This window comes from Macrobrachium nipponense, chromosome 13, assembly GCF_015104395.2.
Source record: "Macrobrachium nipponense isolate FS-2020 chromosome 13, ASM1510439v2, whole genome shotgun sequence".
Classification (NCBI taxonomy): domain Eukaryota; kingdom Metazoa; phylum Arthropoda; class Malacostraca; order Decapoda; family Palaemonidae; genus Macrobrachium; species Macrobrachium nipponense.
In genome coordinates this window covers 15,636,920-15,652,492 of record NC_087206.1, presented here as the reverse complement: position 1 = coordinate 15,652,492, position 15,573 = coordinate 15,636,920, and the positions used below count along the sequence as shown (strand labels likewise).

Below are 15,573 nucleotides of genomic sequence, written 5' to 3'. Positions count from 1 at the left end.
TTTCTAGGCATCGGTGGTTCAGTGGTAGAATTCTCGCCTGCCACGCGGGAGGCCCGGGTTCGATTCCCGGCCGATGCACAGTTTTAGAATATAAATAAAAAAGTTGATAATAGTAGAATAAGAAAGGTAAGGACTGTAGGGTAGAAAGTACACTAATAGGGATTGGCAATCATGGTAGTTGGTACTAATAAATAGTGGAATATAATGCACAGTTCAACAACAAGCACTTATATAGCTATACAGTAGACTGACCATTTCATTGGTACCATTTTGCATGACTACCATCCAATTACCATAAACTGTACTGCAACTACTTCAACATAATAAGCAAGCAATCTCGTTTGGAAATAAAAGCTACAGACAAAGTTCTCCTTTTAGAATTTGAACCACAGACCTATGCATTACTGGATCAATAACTTATAGGTCAGTCATAAGTATGTTTTGTCCTGATTAGTAATAACAACAATCTCCAAATTGCTTAATATCCCCATTGCGGAAATACAACAGCTGATCAAGCTGGTTGAATGTTAAGTCCCTAGTTTTAACACTATCAAGGAGGATCTGTTTAACATCTAACATTAACATCAGATATTTAAAATCACCCGGGATTCCATACTCCATTCAAAATTTTGCATCGGCCGGGAATCGAACCCGGGCCTCCCGCGTGGCAGGCGAGAATTCTACCACTGAACCACCGATGCTTGAGAAGGCAGTGAAATCTTTTACTTTTTATTCATCCCTGTTGATGCTGAAAATAAAACGTCAATAACAGCATCACAAGCAATCCTCTATTAAATAATAAAAGGAATTTTTCAAAGCCTACGGTGCACAATATAGCATGAAATTTAGATATAGAAAACGGGAATTGGCAACCACCGACAACTGGTTTTCTTAAAAGTTGACAGTGCCTAGACAGTATTATGATCAACAAATGGCAACAATTTTGCATACATTTTCTAGGCATCGGTGGTTCAGTGGTAGAATTCTCGCCTGCCACGCGGGAGGCCCGGGTTCGATTCCCGGCCTATGCAAATTTTTAGAATATATAATATAAAGTTCATGATAGTAGAATAAGAAAGGTAAGGGCTGTAGGGTGGAAAGAACATTATTAGGGATTGGCAATCATGGTAATTGGTACCAATAAATGGTGGAATACAATGCACTGTTCTCCAACAACCACTTCTGCAGCTATACAGTAGACTGTGGCCATTTCCTTGGCACCATTTTGCATGCCTACCACTTCAAATTACCATGCTTTACCTAGATATAAACTGTACTACAACTAATTCTACATTATAAGCATGCAATCTTGTTTGGAAATAAAAGCCAGAGACTAAGTTCTTCTCCTTTTAGAATTTGAATCACAGACCTATGCATTACTGGATTAATACCTTATAGGTCAGTCACAAGTATGTTTTTTCCCGATTAGTAATTACAATCTCCATATTGCTTAATATCTCCATTACTGTAATAGTTACAACAGCTAATCAAGCTGGTTGACAATTAAGTCCCCTTTTTTAACGCTATCTACAAGCATCTAATTAAGTTCTAATATTAACATCAGCTATTTTAAATCAACCAGGATTCCCCCCTATAATTTAAATTTTGCATCGGCCGGGAATCGAACCCGGGCCTCATGCATGGCAGGTGAGAATTCTACCACTGAACCACCGAAGCTTGAGAAAGCAGTGAAAGCTTTTACTTTTTATTCATCCCTATTCATGCTGAAAATAAAACATCACTACCAGCATCACAAGCGATCAACTCAGCTCTGCCAGGGACCAGCTTATCAACTGGAGATGTTAGTTTAAAGTTGATAGTGCCTAGACAGTATTAGGATCAACAAATGGCAACAATTTTGCAAACATTTTCTAGGCATCAGTGGTTCAGTGGTAGAATTCTTGCCTGCCACGTGGGAGGCCCAGGTTTCATTCCCGGCTAATTCAAATTTTTAGAATGTATATAAATAAAGTTGATAGGAGTAGAATAAGAAAAGTAAAGACTGTGGGGCAAAAAAACACTAATAGGGATTGGCAATCATGGTAGTTGGTACTAATACAGTGGTACCTCGAGATACGAAATTAATCCGTTCCGAGGCGCCTTTCGTATCATGAGGTTTTCATATCTTGGACCATATTTTACATGTAAAATGGCTAATCCATTCCAAGCCCTCCAAAAACACCCCAGTAAATTTCATAATAAAGCTAAATTGACCTATAAACAATGAAATTAATAACGTACTGCTAATTACCTGTGAAAAAAGTGTATTAGTGTACAAGGTATACAAGAAATACTGTACGTATGTAGTAAAATGTGGAAGCTTACCTTTCAAGTGAGGCTATCTTCGAAAGTGGCGACAGAGGAGGAGGACAAACGGCAGATACGTACGTACGTACACTTAACTTTACGAAACACATAAAAAATGTAGGGTAAACTAAAATAAAATTTACGAAACACATTAACAAAATGTAACACTTAACTTTACAAAAAACTAAAATTAAAACTTCTTTTTGTCTTTTTTTTGTTTTTCAATTTTTTTTTTTACTTTTTTTATACTTTTTAACGTATGGTTTTTTTTTTTAACTTCATTACCACTTTCAACTTTCTGTTTTTTAGTATCACTTGGTCTTCCCCCTTCCTTTTACATACTCCTGTTAATACTAAAGTCTTTTAAAAAATAAACTATCCAAGGAAGATTGCTTCTGCCTACTTTTCACAATGTTCCTGAAACGACTCAGGCAAACGTCATCGAACTGCGCAAGCATACGAACTGTGTGAGCCTTTTCGGGGTGTCTTTTTTCTACAAACGATTGCACTTTATGAAAAGCGGCTAAAACATCCTTAATTTCTGCTGTTGTCATAGGGTTGTCCTCCTCCTCCTCGCCGCTGCTAGAGAACTCCTCTTGAACGACGTTATGTTGCATGGCCTCCAACTCCTTCAGGTTATCCGTCGTAAGCTCCTCTTGGTGCTCCTCGAGAAGGTCATTGATGTCGTCCTCGTCGACGACCAGCCCCATGGACTTGTCGAGTGCAAACGATTCTCCGTCAACCTTTTTCCCTTTTTCCCATATTCATTGTTCATTCCCAAATTCATAAAGTCGCGTTGTTCATACTTCCATCCGACAGAGCGTTCTGCGGCCTTTCCGCCGATGTATAACACATGTAATTCCATTATTTGTACAATGTAATATATCTAAATGTATGTCTGTAAGAAAACACAAATTTACTGTCTCAGAGTCCTTTCTGTTCGCAGTGCGAGACTGAACTACTTATCCGTCCTCACCTGTCAATGTCAACCCAGTTTGTCTGTAAATAAATCATCAGTATCCCAGCTACCTGTCTTAATCTCTGGTCCTCACACCCAGAGTGGTACAACATAAACATAAAATATAAAAATAGAAAATGGGAACTGACACCCAGCAACACTGGCTTTCTTAAAGTTGACAGTGACTTGACAATCAAGATAAAAAAATGGCAACAATTTAGAACGCATTTTCTAGGCATCGGTGGTTCAGTGGTAGAATTCTCGCCTGCCACGCGGGAGGCCCGGGTTCGATTCCCGGCCGATGCACAGTTTTAGAATAAATAAAAAAGTTGATAATAGTAGAATAAGAAAGGTAAGGACTGTAGGGTAGAAAGTACACTAATAGGGATTGGCAATCATGGTAGTTGGTACTAATAAATAGTGGAATATAATGCACAGTTCAACAACAAGCACTTATACAGCTATACAGTAGACTGACCATTTCATTGGTACCATTTTGCATGACTACCATCCAATTACCATAAACTGTACTGCAACTACTTCTACATAATAAGCAAGCAATCTCGTTTGGAAATAAAAAGCTACAGACAAAGTTCTCCTTTTAGAATTTGAACCACAGACCTATGCATTACTGGATCAATAACTTATAGGTCAGTCATAAGTATGTTTGTCCTGATAGTAATAACAACAATCTCCAAATTGCTTAATATCCCCATTGCGGAAATACAACAGCTGATCAAGCTGGTTGAATGTTAAGTCCCTAGTTTTAACACTATCAAGGAGGATCTGTTTAACATCTAACATTAACATCAGATATTTAAAATCACCCAGGATTCCATACTCCATTCAAAATTTTGCATCGGCCGGGAATCGAACCCGGGCCTCCCGCGTGGCAGGCGAGAATTCTACCACTGAACCACCGATGCTTGAGAAGGCAGTGAAATCTTTTACTTTTTATTCATCCCTGTTGATGCTGAAAATAAAACGTCAATAACAGCATCACAAGCAATCCTCTATTAAATAATAAAAGGAATTTTTCAAAGCCTACGGTGCACAACATAGCATGAAATTTAGATATAGAAAACGGGAATTGGCAACCACCGACAACTGGTTTTCTTAAAAGTTGACAGTGCCTAGACAGTATTATGATCAACAAATGGCAACAATTTTGCATACATTTTCTAGGCATCGGTGGTTCAGTGGTAGAATTCTCGCCTGCCACGCGGGAGGCCCGGGTTCGATTCCCGGCCGATGCAAATTTTTAGAATATATAATATAAAGTTCATGATAGTAGAATAAGAAAGGTAAGGACTGTAGGGTGGAAAGAACATTATTAGGGATTGGCAATCATGGTAATTGGTACCAATAAATGGTGGAATACAATGCACTGTTCTCCAACAACCACTTCTGCAGCTATACAGTAGACTGTGACCATTTCCTTGGCACCATTTTGCATGCCTACCACTTCAAATTACCATGCTTTACCTAGATATAAACTGTACTACAACTAATTCTACATTATAAGCATGCAATCTTGTTTTTTGGAAATAAAAGCCAGAGACTAAGTTCTTCTCCTTTTAGAATTTGAATCACAGACCTATGCATTACTGGATTAATACCTTATAGGTCAGTCACAAGTATGTTTTTTCCCGATTAGTAATAACAATCTCCATATTGCTTAATATCCCCATTACTGTAATAGTTGCAACAGCTAATCAAGCTGGTTGACAATTAAGTCCCCTTTTTTAACGCTATCTACAAGCATCTAATTAAGTTCTAATATTAACATCAGCTATTTTAAATCAACCAGGATTCCCCCCTATAATTTAAATTTTGCATCGGCCGGGAATCGAACCCGGGCCTCATGCATGGCAGGTGAGAATTCTACCACTGAACCACCGAAGCTTGAGAAAGCAGTGAAAGCTTTTACTTTTTATTCATCCCTATTCATGCTGAAAATAAAACATCACTACCAGCATCACAAGCGATCAACTCAGCTCTGCCAGGGACCAGCTTATCAACTGGAGATGTTAGTTTAAAGTTGATAGTGCCTAGACAGTATTAGGATCAACAAATGGCAACAATTTTGCAAACATTTTCTAGGCATCAGTGGTTCAGTGGTAGAATTCTTGCCTGCCATGTGGGAGGCCCAGGTTTCATTCCCGGCTAATTCAAATTTTTAGAATGTATATAAATAAAGTTGATAGGAGTAGAATAAGAAAAGTAAAGACTGTGGGGCAAAAAAACACTAATAGGGATTGGCAATCATGGTAGTTGGTACTAATACAGTGGTACCTCCAGATACGAAATTAATCCGTTCCAAGGCGCCTTTCGTATCATGAGGTTTTCGTATCTTGGACCACATTTTACATGTAAAATGGCTAATCCATTCCAAGCCCTCCAAAAACACCCCAGTAAATTTCATAATAAAGCTAAATTGACCTATAAACAATGAAATTAATAACATACTGCTAATTACCTGTGAAAAAAGTGTATTAGTGTACAAGGTATACAAGAAATACTGTACGTATGTAGTAAAATGTGGAAGCTTACCTTTCAAGTGAGGCTATCTTCGAAAGTGGCGACAGAGGAGGAGGACAAACGGCAGATACGTACGTACGTACACTTAACTTTACGAAACACATAAAAAATGTAGGGTAAACTAAACTAAAATTTACGAAACACATTAACAAAATGTAACACTTAACTTTACAAAAAACTAAAATTAAAACTTCTTTTTGTCTTTTTTTTGTTTTTTAATTTTTTTTTTACTTTTTTATACTTTACGTAGGTTTTTTTTTTTTCAACTTCATTACCACTTTCAACTTTCTGTTTTTTAGTATCACTTGGTTCTTCCTTTTTACATACTCCTGTTAATACTAAAGGTCTTTTTAAAAAATAACTATCCAAGGAAGATTGCTTCTGCCTACTTTTCACAATGTTCCTGAAACGACTCAGGCAAACGTCATCGAACTGCGTAAGCATACGACCTGTGTGAGCCTTTTCGGGGTGTCTTTTTTCTACAAACGATTGCACTTTATGAAAAGCGGCTAAAACATCCTTAATTTCTGCTGTTGTCATAGGGTTGTCCTCCTCCTCCTCGCCGCTGCTAGAGAACTCCTCTTGAACGACGTTATGTTGCATGGCCTCCAACTCCTTCAGGTCATCCGTCGTAAGCTCCTCTTGGTGCTCCTCGAGAAGGTCGTTGATGTCGTCCTCGTCGACGACCAGCCCCATGGACTTGTCGAGTGCAACGATCTCGTCAAGATCTGGTTCCAAAACAGTTTCAGGATCGTCAACTGTTTCTGAATCTGCAGCACCAGCTTCGCCCATGTCAAATCCCTCGAAGTCTCGGGCGGATATGGCATCAGGCCAGAGTTTCCTCCACAAGGAATTAAAGGTTCGCCTCAAAACCTCCTGCCAAGCTTGGTCGATGAGTCGGATGCATATGACGATGTCGAAATGTTCCTTCCAAAATTCACGCAAGGTGAGGTTTATGGTATCGGTGATGTCGAAACATCTCTTGAAAAGATGTTTTGTATACAGCTTCTTAAAGTTCGATATCACTTGCTGGTCCATGGGCTGGAGGAGAGGGGTGGTGTTAGGCGGAAGATAAAGAATCTTGATGTAGGAATACTCTGCTAGGATATCTTCCTCGAGGCCAGGAGGGTGGGGAGGGGCATTGTCCAACACCAGCAGACATTTCAGAGGAAGGCACTTCTATTCCAAGAATTTCTTCACTGTCGGGCCGAAACACAGATTTACCCACTCCGTGAACAAAAGCCTCGTTACCCAGGCTTTCACATTAGCCCTCCACATCACTGGAGGCTTCTCCTTAAGCACTTTGTGGGCCTTGAAGGCTCGAGGAGTCTTGAAATGATAAACCAGTAGGGGCTTCACCTTGCAATCCCCACTGGCGTTTGAACAAAGTGCGAGCGTAAGCCTGTCTTTCATAGGCTTGTGGCCGGGTAGCTTCTTCTCTTCCTCCATGATGTACGTCCAACGAGGCCTTTTTTTCCAAAAAAGGCCAGTCTCATCACAGTTGAAGACTTGCTGAGAACTGTAGCCTCCCTTGGTCATCATCTCGTTGAACGTCTTTTTAAAGGCTTCGGCTGCTTTCGTGTCCGAGCTGGCAGCCTCCCCATGCCGCACCACCGAATGGATACCAGTCCGTTTACGGAATTTCTCGAACCACCCATGCAAAGCCTTGAACTCTGGGGTTGGCGTTGATGTCCCTTCTCCTCCGTCGTCTTCCGCCTGGGCAATCAAATCGCCGAAAATAGCGCTTGCCTTGTGGGAGATTGCCGTCTCCGTTATCGTATCGCCAGCGATTTCTTTGTCTTTTATCCAGACAAGAAGCACCCGTTCCATCTCGTCGTGCACGTGGGTCTTCTTGCTGGACAAAATTGTGATGCCCTTGGAAGGTGTAGCTGCTTTGATGACATCCTTCTGCTTAAGGATGGTGCCTATTGTCGACGAATTTCGGCCGTATTCCTTGGCGATCACACTCAATCGCATACCAGCTTCATACTTCTTGATAATCTCCATCTTTGTCTCCAAAGAGAGCATTCGCTTCTTTCCGTGAATTTCAACTTTCTTGGGACCCATGACTACGTTATACTGTACGTAATTTACGTATAAGTAGAGTAAAGTTTTCACACAACACGATAAAGTACGTATACTGCAACGAAATCACTAACGAATTTACGTTAATAAACGAAATCGTTAGACCAAACGAAACGAATACCGCGTGCGTACGATAACGATGCTGGTACCGAGTGGCTGAAGAAGCACGCCGCAAAGTAGATGCATCATGGGAGGGATGCTGACCAATAGGAGAGAAGGATCTCATGGCGGTGACTAGCATCAGGAACCAATGGGAGAACAGGAGGATGGTGGCGAGTATACTCAGTTGGCGGCGCGCGAGTTTCAAAATTGTTATCGGTGGTTCGGGCAAATCTAGGACTTTACAGAAACCTTTCGTATCTTGAAAACTTTTCGTATGTAGACCCGTTAAATTTTTCGTGTTAGCTTTCGTATCTTGAGTTTTTCGTAAGTTGAGCATTTCATATCTCGAGGTACCACTGTGAATGGTGGAATATAATGCACAGTTCAACAACAACCACTTATACATTTAAACAGTAGACTGACCATTTCCTTAGCTCCATTTTGCAAGACTACCATCAAATTACCATAAACTGTACTACAACTACTTCCACATAATAAGCATGCAATCTCGTTTGAAAATAAAAGCTACAGACAAAGTTCTCCTTTTAGAATTTGAACCACAGACCTATGCATTACTGGATCAATAACTTATAGGTCAGTCATAAGTATGTTTTGTCCTGATTAGTAATAACAACAATCTCCATATTGCTCAATATCCCCATTGCAAAACTACAACAGCTGATCAAGCTGGCTGAATAATAAGTCCCCAGTTTTAACACTGTGGCGGGATCACAAGCTAGAAAAAAAACAAGTGGCAAAACCCTCCCAACATTAACCTAATCGATCCAGCTGCCAAACCCACCCTCAGTCACACTTTCTTCTTTACACAACAAAATAAAGCAGGGCAATTGACCTACACCTATACAAAAAAACAAAAAAACAAAAACACATGTACTTACCAACTCCAGATATTCCAGGGCTATCCTGTGCTGTCCACTGGTCGAGGTCACAGAGATATAAACAACCACAAGCCAAAACCAAGAGCCACAACCCAACAACAACAACCAACAACAACAACCACCATGGAATGCAACCACAACAAAAGACCACTGCACAACCAATCACTAACACAAAAACAACAACACAAAATAAAAGGCAACACACACACACCCACTAACGACACCAAGAAATCAAACAACAACAAAGACAACAGCACAGGCACAACAACTCTAAGCAAACAACACTAACTCAACAATAACTAAAAAAAAATCAACAAAACACAACTTACCTGACCTAAATGCCTTCAACACACTCTGCTAACACTACTGGCTGTCACAGGTTCTAACCCAAGACTGACTGAAAAAACACTAAAAATACAGAACTCCAACAATAAACACCACCAGCAGACAGCCCAGAACCCACCAACAACCAATTCAGTCATTAACTATCCATATAGCAATTACACCCTCTCTCTCTCTCTCTCTCTTCTCTCTCTCTCTCTCTCTCAACCTGGATTCCCTCCTCCATTCAAAATTTTGCATCGGCCGGGAATCGAACCCGGGCCTCCCGCGTGGCAGGCGAGAATTCTACCACTGAACCACCGATGCTTGAGAAGGCAGCGAAATCTTTTACTTTTTATTCATCCCTGTTGATGCTGAAAATAAAACGTCAATAACAACATCACAAGCATTAAATAATAAAGGAATTTTTCAAAGCCTATGGTGCACAACATAGCATGAAATTTAGATCTAGAAAACAGGACTTGGCAACCACCACCAACTGGCTTTCTTAAAGTTGACAGTGCCTAGACAGTATTATGATCAACAAATGGCAACAATTTTGTAATAATTTTCTAGGCATCGGTGGTTCAGTGGTAGAATTCTCGCCTGCCACGCGGGAGGCCCGGGTTCGATTCCCGGCCGATGCAAATTTTTAGAATATGTAATATAAAGTTCATGATAGTAGAATAAGAAAGGTAAGGACTGTAGGGTAGAAAGAACACTATTAGGGATTGGCAATCATGGTTATTGGTACCAATAAATGGTGGAATATAATGCACTGTTCTCCAACAACCACTTCGGCAGCTATACAGTAGACTGTGACCATTTCCTTGGCTCCATTTTGCATGACTACAACTTCAAAAAACCATGCCTTACTTAGATATAAACTGTACTACAACTACTTCTACATTATAAGCATGCAATCTTGTTTGGAAATAAAAGCCAGAGACTATGTTCTTCTCCTTTTAGAATTTTAACCACAGACCTATGCATTACTGGATCAATACCTTATAGGTCAGTCACAAGTATGTTTTGTCCCGATTAGTAATAACAATCTCCATATTGCTTAATATCCCCATTACTGTAATACAACCGTTGATCAAGCTGGTTGACAATTAAGTCCCCCTTTTTTACACTATATACGAGTATCTAATTAAGTTCTGATATTAACATCAGCTATTTTAAATCAACTAGGATTCCCTCCTAAATTTTAAATTTTGAATCGGCCGGGAATCGAACCCGGGCCTCCCGCGTGGCAGGCGAGAATTCTACCACTGAACCACCGATGCTTGATTAGATTGCTAAATCTTTTACTTTTCATTCATCTCTTTCGACGTTGAAAATTGCACGTCATTATCAGCACCGCAAGCAATCCTCTCTGCTCCCCCCACAGCTCCCTTATCGACTGGAGATCTGAATTCCCGTTTTCTATGACTTCTTCATCCAACCTATCTACCACAGACTTTGCAGAAAGTCCCTGATTTTATTTACATTTCTTTTCTTCACAGTAGAAAATACATGTATCGACATCTTTAGCACATATGTAATTAAAGGCATATCCATCTATTTATCTATGTCTGTCACACACACACACACACACACACATATATATATATATATATAGATATATATATATATCTATATATATATAGATATATATATATCTATATATATATATATATATATATATATATATATATATATATATATAGATATATATATATAGATATATATACATATATCGATATAGTATCTTATTATATTATATAGATATATAATATCTATATCTATATATATATTAATATAAAAATATAATTACCAATATATAATATTATTAATCTAATTATATATTAATTATATCTATATATATAATATATATATATATATATATATATAGATTATTATCATTAGATTATTATCTAATTAGATAGATATAATATATCTAATCTATTAGATAAGATAAATATATAATTAATATCTAATTATATATATATATATATATCTATATATATAAAATATTATATATATATTAATATATATATATAAATATATACATATATAATTATATATATATATATATCTAATATATATATATATATATAGATATAATATAATATATTATTGATTGATTAATTAATAATAAATATTATTTAGGGATATTAAATAATTTATAAGGAATTATAATAATATCTATTATCTAATATATATATATCTATATAATAATATTATTTATATATCGATATAAATATTAATATATATATCATATATATATATATATATATATGTATATATATATATATATATGCATTACTTAAAAATGGAGTAACTTGATGTGAGTAAACACAAATAGCTAGACAGTATGCTGCCACATCTACACAATATCGCACTTTGGGTCAAGGTTTATGAATCAAATATAGGAAAAGTGACACCGTAAAAAACGGACTAAGTGTTTGTAGACATTTTGTTTTCTATATACCATGCTCTCTATACTTATACCTCACTTTCATCGCTATTTCCTTCCCTTCTCTACCCACGACTAGAACTTAGAGAGATCCAATTGAAGACATGACGAAGCAAATCTCAGCTACACCTGAAAGTTACTTAATTGTGGGGGTGTGGTGGAAAAAACTGATTTGCCTTGGTGACTTACTTGAAGATCAAGGAAAGAATAGAATTATAGATAAAGAGATATTTTATATAACGAGCCATCTGAAATGGCATTTTTCGGATGTGTGTGTGTGTGTGTATGTATGTAACATAAGACTTGATTGTATATTCATCTATGACGATTTCCTTTTATTGCACAGTTAATCTTTTTTTTCCTATTTGGCGGGGTTAGGTTCCTGTAGCAATAGAACAACACATTTTGTCAAACTATCTTGCTTAGTCTCTTTTTCGTATCTCTGTTTCCGTTTCTCTCTCTCTCTCTCTCTAATAATATCTGAACAAGAGACAATTGTTCCTTATAAATCTATCAAATAAAAACTGATACTGAAAATTTGCTGATCCTATAAATTGTCCTGTGAAATGTTAGTTATACAGGTTGTATGAATTTGTACGTATCCTATTTTTCGCAAAATAATGATAATGTAAATTCTCTATAAAAATTACTCTGCAATCACCATCTAAACGTGGACCATAAGACATTACATTTTGTCAGCAAAATTCAAGATATTAGTGAGAATAACTTAGAACAGAGATAGATTCATAGTCACATAACTTTTACTTTCGACAACAATTAAATAGTTGGTACCTTATAAGCATCTAATGTCTTCAATCTGCTTTGAATATGATGTTCGGAGAAACATGGTGCATAAGTATTATAAATTATCGATTAGAATATTAGGTAGAAAATGAAAATTCTGTGATTTTATAGCTAAAGTGAATAGAACCTTTATAAAATCTGCGTTAAATACCGAGAGTATAAACTACCTTACAAAAATATAAATTGGAAATAAGCTTCGCAAGCAGTAACTGACGAGCAGCTGACTGCATCGAAGTGATAACAATTGAGGAGTTAGAGAGATTAAATAGGCAGCCTCCAACATTTTCCCAAGCATCGGTGGTTCAGTGGTAGAATTCTCGCCTGCCACGCGGGAGGCCCGTTCTCGATTCCCGGCCGATGCACAATTTGCATAAATTAATAAAGATCTGGATCTAACAACTAACAAGATTTTTGGCAGGGATAAAAAAGCAGGCAATAAATAGCACGTTTGTTGGATTGTTGTTAGAACTTATGAAAAACGAATTATGACTGTCAAGGAAAAAGTTAATTCTGTTTGTTACTTGAAGGTGACAGAATGGGAAGATAGACCATTAATTCCCAGGATTAAATAATGTAGCAATTATGGGTAACATCTGCATCACCTCTGATACTTTCTGCAAAACCTTATACAATAACACCTTAGCAAATTAAGTCCTGCTATAGTGAGCAGATTGTGCTGGCATAAAGCCAGCTCATTCTAAAACCAACCAACTATTATAACTATCAAAATTGTGACATATAGTTTGCATGTGGAGTTCCAATCTGTGACACCATTAACCCACTAGATGTTCTGTGTACAAATCTACTCATATCCCCTAGACTCATAAAACAATATGGTATTAATTTTTAGGCTACATCTTAAACAACACTTTGATTTATAACATCAATAAATTTAATACACCTTTATATCATGCATATCTTTACTTAATCCAAAGACATTAGGGCAATATGACATTCCCATATTGCGAAAATATTAATTTACTCACTCTGAGATATCATTCAATTCTCTTCCCATTAATTTCATCTATGTAGCCTTTTCATCTGGAGGTCTACAATATTCATATTTGCTTGGATGTGATGCAAAGCCAATTGATTCATTGCATGAAGTTATAGAAAATGGGAGTTGAAATCACCTCTGTCTAATAACTGGTGAAAACCAGCAACAACTTGCATCTTAAAGCTTACAGTGGCTAAACAATATTAGGATTATCAAATGTTTAAACTTTTGCTCATTTTCTCAAGCATCGGTGGTTCAGTGGTAGAATTCTCGCCTGCCACGCGGGAGGCCCGGGTTCGATTCCCGGCCGATGCACAGTTTTAGAATATGAAGAGTTGATGACAATAGAATAAGACAGTTAATGATATAAGAATAGGTTGATACTGTAAACTACAACCATTTCCTTGGCTGTATTGAACATGACTACTAGTTCATAGTACTACCACTTCCACAGATGAAAATTATATAACCACAATTTCTACATTGTAAACAGGCACTCTCGCTTGGAAATAACAGCTACAGACTAAACTCCTCCTTAAGGGAGATGTATCTTGATCAGTAATAACAATAAGCTATGTCCATATTACCTATAATATACATATCAGTGCGAACAATAATCCTAGCATATTTTGTTACGAACATAATCCTTCAACTTCAAACATTAAAATCCACACCACAAAAATATTTCAGTTGAACGAGCTGATTGGCTCTTATGTTCATAATTTTAATGCTATGTACAAAGCACGGCATTAATATTAGCTATTCGGAATAAACCTGGATTATCTTTCATTTGAAATTCATTATTTGTCATATATTTCTCATCTTTGTCAAAGTTATCATACTTTATACATTTCAGGCTTCATTTCATAACACTACAAAATATCTAATTTATCTATTATAAACTCCTTTAATAACTATACGAGTGAGATTCAAATGTGTACCATAGAAGCTAAAACTTTCACTTCAATGCAAGTTTATTTAAGTAAATTGTGAGAATAACTTATAATTTCAGCTGATTTAGAAACTGGTTTTGCATGATCTTTAACCACTGTGAGATCAATTATTACCTTTCAAATATGAATTGTCATTAACTTGATATAACACAAATAAGAGGTCTGGGAGGCACTTGCACTGTGAGATATAGTGATAATTACGTCTTAGTAAGGGTATCACATTACTGGGCTTTTTGCTGTTCATGTAAACTTTCTATTATAAAATAATGCTACAATTTTAGAAACAAGAAGTTACTATTCTACCATGAAAATATCAAAGAATTTAACACACCAGCAGTCATGTTCAATACAGACAAGGAATTGCAACCACCTCTGCCGAAAGGCTGGTGACAACCAGTGACAGCTACCTTTTTTAAAGTTGACGGTGACTAGAAAATACTAGGATCAACAAATGGCAACAATTTTGTAAACATTTTCTAGGCATCGGTGGTTCAGTGGTAGAATTCTCGCCTGCCACGCGGGAGGCCCGGGTTCGATTCCCGGCCGATGCACAGTTTTAGAATAAGAAGATCTGATGATAATAAAATAGGAAAGGTAAAGATAGAGGGGTAAAATGGACATTGATAAGAATTGGCATTCATGGTAGTTGATAGATACAGGCTAAATGGCAAAATATTATGTACAGTTCACCGACAACTGCTACAGCTGTATAGTAAACTACAAAGTTGTCCCTAGCTCTGTTGTGCATAACTACCACTTCATAATAGCACCATTTCCTGAGATACAAATTATTAAATACTAGTTTTACTTCATAGCAGCCAAACAGCTATAGACTAGACTCCATCTTTAGGATTTGTACTGCTGACCTGGAATTACCAGAGTAGTAATTTACAGGTTAGTCATCCAATTCCTCAAAGGAGATTTGCCTTGATCAGTAATATTCTATCTCCACATTTTAGAGAGCAAGAAAGAACTACTATTTTACTGTCAAGACAAAGAGGAAATTTTTAAAGCCAATAGTGAATAACTTAACATGAAATTTAGATAGAGAAAACAACAACCGACTTTCTTAAAGTTGACAGTGACTAGACAATATTAGGATCAACAAATGACAACATTTTTATTTATACTCTAAGCATTAGTAG

At 37.1% G+C, this 15,573-nt stretch overlaps 1 protein-coding gene and 9 non-coding genes across 10 annotated transcripts in view; 6 read left to right on the top strand and 4 right to left on the bottom strand.

Moving 5' to 3' along the window:
* The window catches only part of LOC135225658 (uncharacterized), a 230,601-nt gene that overhangs the window by 77,554 nt on the left and 137,474 nt on the right, over positions 1–15,573 (bottom strand). The window lies entirely within an intron of this gene.
* Trnag-gcc (transfer RNA glycine (anticodon GCC)) lies at positions 8–78 on the top strand. Its single transcript has one exon. It is a non-coding gene; the product is annotated as a tRNA-Gly (tRNA).
* On the bottom strand, positions 631–701 carry Trnag-gcc (transfer RNA glycine (anticodon GCC)). Its single transcript has one exon. It is a non-coding gene; the product is annotated as a tRNA-Gly (tRNA).
* Trnag-gcc (transfer RNA glycine (anticodon GCC)) lies at positions 3,501–3,571 on the top strand. The gene has a single exon. It is a non-coding gene; the product is annotated as a tRNA-Gly (tRNA).
* On the bottom strand, positions 4,121–4,191 carry Trnag-gcc (transfer RNA glycine (anticodon GCC)). The gene has a single exon. It is a non-coding gene; the product is annotated as a tRNA-Gly (tRNA).
* Positions 4,451–4,521, top strand: Trnag-gcc (transfer RNA glycine (anticodon GCC)). The gene has a single exon. It is a non-coding gene; the product is annotated as a tRNA-Gly (tRNA).
* Positions 9,470–9,540, bottom strand: Trnag-gcc (transfer RNA glycine (anticodon GCC)). Its single transcript has one exon. It is a non-coding gene; the product is annotated as a tRNA-Gly (tRNA).
* Trnag-gcc (transfer RNA glycine (anticodon GCC)) lies at positions 9,790–9,860 on the top strand. The gene has a single exon. It is a non-coding gene; the product is annotated as a tRNA-Gly (tRNA).
* On the top strand, positions 13,720–13,790 carry Trnag-gcc (transfer RNA glycine (anticodon GCC)). The gene has a single exon. It is a non-coding gene; the product is annotated as a tRNA-Gly (tRNA).
* On the top strand, positions 14,909–14,979 carry Trnag-gcc (transfer RNA glycine (anticodon GCC)). The gene has a single exon. It is a non-coding gene; the product is annotated as a tRNA-Gly (tRNA).